The sequence below is a fragment of the Chroicocephalus ridibundus genome, chromosome 6 (assembly GCF_963924245.1).
Source record: "Chroicocephalus ridibundus chromosome 6, bChrRid1.1, whole genome shotgun sequence".
Lineage (NCBI taxonomy): Eukaryota > Metazoa > Chordata > Aves > Charadriiformes > Laridae > Chroicocephalus > Chroicocephalus ridibundus.
The window spans coordinates 69718244-69724620 of record NC_086289.1 but is presented as its reverse complement, the minus strand read 5'-3'; positions in this window follow the sequence as shown (position 1 = coordinate 69724620).

The window sequence follows — 6377 nt, the reverse complement described above, 5'->3', positions numbered from 1 at the left end:
GGCAGCAGCAGCCAGCAGTGCCGGGGAGTCCGCGGGGAGGACGCTGTGTTTAATGTCCTCTGGTGGGTCTATCATCTCTTTTCTTAGCTCTTACCTCATCATAACAATTTATATTATGGCTTATCGTAGTCCAATAGCAGCATAGCAACGCGATAATGTGACACGAACCACGACCAGTACGATTTATTTGCCTGACAAAATTTCAAACTCCTAGAAAATGCAGTGCAATAATATAATATTGTAATATAAGAATAATATATAAGCATGTATTATAACGTATAATAATACATTATTACGTATAAAAATCCTGTAAGATTGTTTTTGCTAAATGTACTGCTTTAAAAAGATGTACATACATATATGTACTTTTATATAAATATTGCACATATATATTTATCGACAGATAGGAAGAATATACAGAGAAAATTCATTAAAACTACAAAGCCAAAAGGAAAAATTCTGTAAGAGTAAAGCTCTATTATCCCAATTCAAGAAAAAAAAAGAGGACAGAATATTTATAAACTCTTTACAGACTCTAGATAACTGAGTAACTCTGCAGAGAAGAAGGGCTGAATGGAGAAAGGTGAAATGAGACGGAAGACAGTTTAATTGAATATACATCTATCAAAATTCTTCCTCAAGCGATTGATGAAAAAATGACTGGCTAAACCTCTTCATTAATCAATTCTGTAACAAAAAATAGCATGTCAGGCACACTTTCAGTCTTCATACTAGATGGGTTTGCTTTAATTGTGAATTTATTACCAAAATAAACCTGAAAAGTAGATGAACTGGAAATAATCCATGTATAGTAAACTAGAGGTTACAATTAAAGTAGCTCTAACGCACCCTCTTCCTTGTACATGTACAACAGCCTTTGAAGCAATAACAATCACAGAAGAAAAATATAATCCATAAAACACCTTCAGATTGTATTAGCATTATACAACGGATCAAACTTACTCTTGAAGTAAATTCATTGCCTTTGGTGGCGTTACATCGTAGACAAGTTCAGTTCAGTGTTTTTAATTTCCACCACGAGTATTGAACTGGGGAAGCGTGTTTAAGCTCGTAATTGGCACACCAATCTATGGAAGAGAAGTAAATATGCTTATTAATTAGGAGCTAAATATTGACACATAGCGAGATTGAATTATATCACAACATCAAATGTAACTTGCTTAATGCACTAAGTATCCAAATATTGTGTATATGGAATTGTAATTATATGCTTGGATTCTGAACTAATTATATGGCAAGAAAAGATTTTTCCAAACACTTGGAACTGACCTGTCTTTACCCTGACAGAAGTCAATGACAAAATAGCATTAACCAGCATTGTGTTTTGTCCCAGCTATTACAACTCGTCGCAAGGAAATGTTGCGTTGCTACTTACATCTGCGAACGTGGGCTTTCCGTTAGGATACGTGCTCCTATACAAAGCTGTCACATTAAGAAAATCCTCAATTTATTTTTCAGTGTTGTACTTCATTACAGGGGAAAGCAGCGTCACTGAGCCTCATCTACTACAGATTTAGCGTTTGTCTTCTGATAGCTTTGTGTCAGGCATGCAATATCACCTTCTTGGCAAAGAAAATGCAACAAATTCGGTAACAGTAACTTTTTATAGCATGTACAGATGTTCCTCAAAATGTAAGCATGAGAAAAGAAACCTCTGAGAAAGGCAGAAGATTGTAATTTTTCACACAGGATTCAGACCTTCACAAGAAGCGACAGAATTTGCAGCACCATAAGGACTTTAGAAATCTCAAAAGCGTTGGTAGCAGAGAAAAACAGAAGGGAATATGAATTACTAGTTCTGTATGAATTATTAGATCATTGGTTACCCTGTTTCACATCATGCTTTCAGAATTTCCTTCCTATTTCAGAGGCATCAACCCTAACAGAATAAATTGATTTCAGTCCCTATCTCAGTTTGATAAGATTCATTAAAAGCTGAAAAAACAGCAGGCTAGTTGCCTTAGAACCAAGAGGTGGAAATAAGTTAACACCTGTAGATACAAGTGGGAAGAAGAATAGTTTTTAAATGAAAACAATTTAATATATAGAAAAAAAATATGCAGTTTTTCACATGTGGTGCTTTTTTTGTGTTGTTTTTGTTTGTTTGGTTGGTTTGCTTTTTTTTTTTGTTTGCTTGTTTTTTCCCCTGTGGGAAACACTAGAGATATTTTCATAGAATCATAGAATCGTCTAGGTTGGAAGGGACCTTTAAGATCATCGAGTCCAACCATTAACCCAACACTGCCAAACCCACCACTAAACCACGTCCCTCAGCGCCACGTCTGCCCGGCTTTTAAATACCCCCAGGGATGGTGAGTCAAGCTCTTCCCTGGGCAGCCTGTTCCCATGCTTGATAACCTTTCAGAAAAGAAATTTTTCCTAATATCCATCCAAAACATTGAGAATGGGAAACTTTTAAATTAGATTAATTTCAGGGTATATTCTATTCCCAGTGGCTGAAAAGTTATGCCATTAGGGAATAAATATGCATACGTTGTTAGCGTAATCACGTTAACAGCTTAAGTTCTGCCCCTGTAGCTGAAGTAAGAAAAAAACCTTCTCATTTAAATATGTTTTTTAGTGATAACTGTTATATCGGATATCAAAGTAATACTATGTTAAAACATATACATATGCTATTATCATAGTCACAGGTCTGTGTAAATATCTGACTTGAAATACCTTTTAATAACTACTTTAAAATACTTCTACTTACAGACGATGATTATGCATTTAAAATAAATAAATAGGCATGCGTGCATGTGAAGATGAAAATAATTAGGATAAATAAAATAACTTACACAACAAGGGTAGACGTAAGATTATGGCTGGTCCATTAAAGTCTATGAATATCTGCCCATTGACTTCAATTAGCTTTGAATTAGGCACTTAAACAGCAGGAAGCAAATGGAATATTCTATTTGATTATCCTGGTCAATGAGCAATGAATGCATAAAAATAACCGTCCACAGACCCCAATGGAATCGGCCTCACTACAACTAAGCTCAAGAACGGCAACTTTTCACAATGTTATCCTTACTTATTTTTTTTCTGCCCAAAGCATTCTGGGTATTTCAGAGGTAAAGCAGAACCAACTTCTACGTCTACGATGAATTTAGGTGCAGTTTCAAGGTTGCTGAAGAACAGGGGTCCACAAGAACACATTGGTATTATTGAAAAGTAATTTTAAGACCATATTTTTTCACGGTTTCAAATAATTTTTCACTACAGAGCCCAGAAGACGCGTTACGTGCTCAGAAACACAGCCAGGAGCCAGTTCAAATAGAAAAGAAGACATCACGACCTTAGGCAAGCCCTGCAGGGCTCCTACCTCCACCTTCTGCAGCGGTCAGCAGAAGTGGCAGGTGAGTGACCACAGTGCTGCGGATGAGGGGAGACCCAAGCAAAACTCGGCGCAAATAACGTTTAATGGACTGAGATAGACAGTGTTTGGGTAATAAACATATCCATTTACCAAATCTACAAAAAGTAGGTCAGTGGTTAATTGGGGAATTCAGAGGCCTGCCAAGTCTTGCAGTCCTGCCGTGAATCTCCTCCGCTCCCTCCAGTGCCAGCCACAGCCAAGGTGGTATCTCAGACAGTTTCCTTGACCGGCCACTTTGCTGTGTTCAGAGCCAGCGGTTGATGCCAGGAGGTTAATTCACCCGGATGCCTCCCAGCTGCTGCCTCTATTCCCTGGCCCATCCACAATAAAGCAGGAGCTTTCAGGCTGATGGAGAGGATCTTCCTCTGTCCTCTGGAGTGGTTTTCTTATTCTGTATTTCTTCTCAGACTAATTCCTCACTTATTTCTCTGCCTCTTGCCCTCTTCTGAAGTGGTTTGGTATTTATCCCTGACTTTACCAGGCAGTTTGGACTTTTCTGGATCTGAAAAATATAACCAATTACTTTGTGCCAATTGCTGTATGTCTAGCAGGAGGGCAAATATTAATAATTGCAAGCAAGCCATATTTTTTTGGCCTTTCTTAATCCAAAGTTGATCCAAACCATAGAGTTTTTTGTCATGGCTTAGAGAAATCTGGTCTTGATGCCAGCTGGAAGGAGCAATATTGGAGGACCTCTCCGTTTTCCACTTCTGAATATATCTGAGGGTATTAGAAATGGCAAGTACTCCCAAGGAACAAGTAAAACTAAATAAAATAGAAAAGAACCTTGGTTATCATTCACAAAAACAAAAAAAAACCCCAAAACCAAAAAACCCCAGTGCCATATCTAATTTCACTAAAGGGGAAGTGTACAGAACAGTGATTAAACTGCAAAAGAGACATGCTTAATAAAATTGAAGACACTGTACAGTATTTTGACACAATTGCAAGAACAAATGAGACAAGGCATCTTGCTACATCTAAAATATTAATTACAAAATATCACGATGGGGTAACTTTTAAATTAGATTATGCCTTAAAGGCTGTAGTATAGGAAATTACAAGATAATAACTTTGGGGACTTTATTTTTATTTTTTTTTAATTATTAAGGTAACAAAAATATTGAAAGTAAAAGGTCAATACAAGGTGAGATGGCTGCTGGGGTAGGTGAGCTACAAGACTCTTCAAAAGCTCAGAGCTCTAGCACTAGCAGCCTACCTCTGCCGGACAATGCCAAAGGAAAACAAATATGTTTAGGCGCTCTTGACTATCGGTCTTACAATACGCCCAGGTAAGCGCTCCCTACCCCTACTGGTACCCACAAGCAAGGATGCTCAAGCAAGGGGCGGAGGCAGGAGGAGTTAACAGTTACAATTCTCCATCTACGGATGTTGGAGGGGTTTTGCACCTTGCTAACTTCAGCTCTGTTGGCCTGAGCAACTATGCAGAGTAAAAGATCCTCTAGGTAGGTATGTACCTAAAGAAGTGTAATGTCAGCTCAGAGACACGGGCCATCAGGATGAAGAATAGTGACTAACGTCCAGATCCGAACGAACACCTGCAGTATTTGATGAACGATGGGCCAGCTGGAGTAAAGTATCATTGATGTATTTTACAATAACAATTTTCATATTGATTAAAACCCATAATTTAGATTTCCTCAGGTTTGCTCTGAGCTGTTGTATTGATACCTGGCAGCCTTTAAACTGTGGATGCAGGAAAATTACTTGTACTGTCAATAGCTGTTTACCTGTATTAAAATAATTAGCAATCAGAGTGTACTCCATGCCCTTGCACGCAGGGAGTCTAATTAACTTTCTCCTTTGGATTTACACATCTACTAACAGATAACTGGAAAGCCATCCCATGGCCTCCATCATGGGAATGTGTCTGTCTTTATTTTGGAAAGGCAAATACCAGTTCAAACAAGGACACGCTTTATGCCAGAGGTTTGTCATCGTATCTTTTCAGTGCATCGTACCGTTGTGGTGCCTTATTCAACACAGAGCGTTACTCAACATGTTACACTGGGTGATGCACCGCAACGACAGAGTGTTAATCTCCATTAAATATTTAAAAGACACACAGCTATTTTCATCTGGGGAAGCTGCCGCTGATTCATCTGCGGCCCTTCCCAGCTGAGGCGAAGTGGCAGCCATACCTCCCAAGCTATTACAAATTACCAGACGGCAATCCTTCAGTTCAACCACCAGCAGCAGAAGCTGGAAAGTAAAATTGCTTCATGAAATGATGAAGTCCAGTGCTCTTTTTTTTGCTACTTAATACATTACTAAAATGAAATAGCACGACTTTCCTATTATTTGCAGATGATTGTCAGAGATTTAAGTACGCTGGGCACCATTATGATCTCAGACATTATTTTACTCTGAAAATACATCAACACGCTTCCATCTTTCTGTGGGTGGGAGGCGTTCAACTAATTCTGTAGCAGTTTGTGCTCATCTGCTTGGCGGTTTGGGTAAGCTAGTGTCCTCCTGCAGACAGCAGAGCCAGGGTTACAATTGGGCCTTGAAGGCTGAGAATAAGAAAATGCCATCCGTGGCAATGATCTGGCGATACCTCTTTGGAAGATACAGAAGAAAAAGGTGCCCATAGTAATATAATTTCCATCAAGCTTTATTTTGAACAGCCGTGCAGATGGGGCATGGCCTCTTAATGGGGTCACATAGCGCTGCAAAGGCATCGCAAGCCGGCAGGCTCGAGTGGGTTGCCGAGAAATGTTGGTTTCATCTGTCCCCCAATGGGCACCTTTTCCCGCAGATGGTTACTGAAACTTTTCTGATCGCATTGAATTCGTACTCACGTAGCCTTTAATAATGGTGCTTTTCACTGAGAAAATGGTTGCACTCTTTCTATATTAATCTTAATAACGGCAACACGAATAAAAGGAAGAGAGGGAAGAGGATGATGAGATAAAGCTCAAGGAGGATGGTGCCGGGGCTCATGACT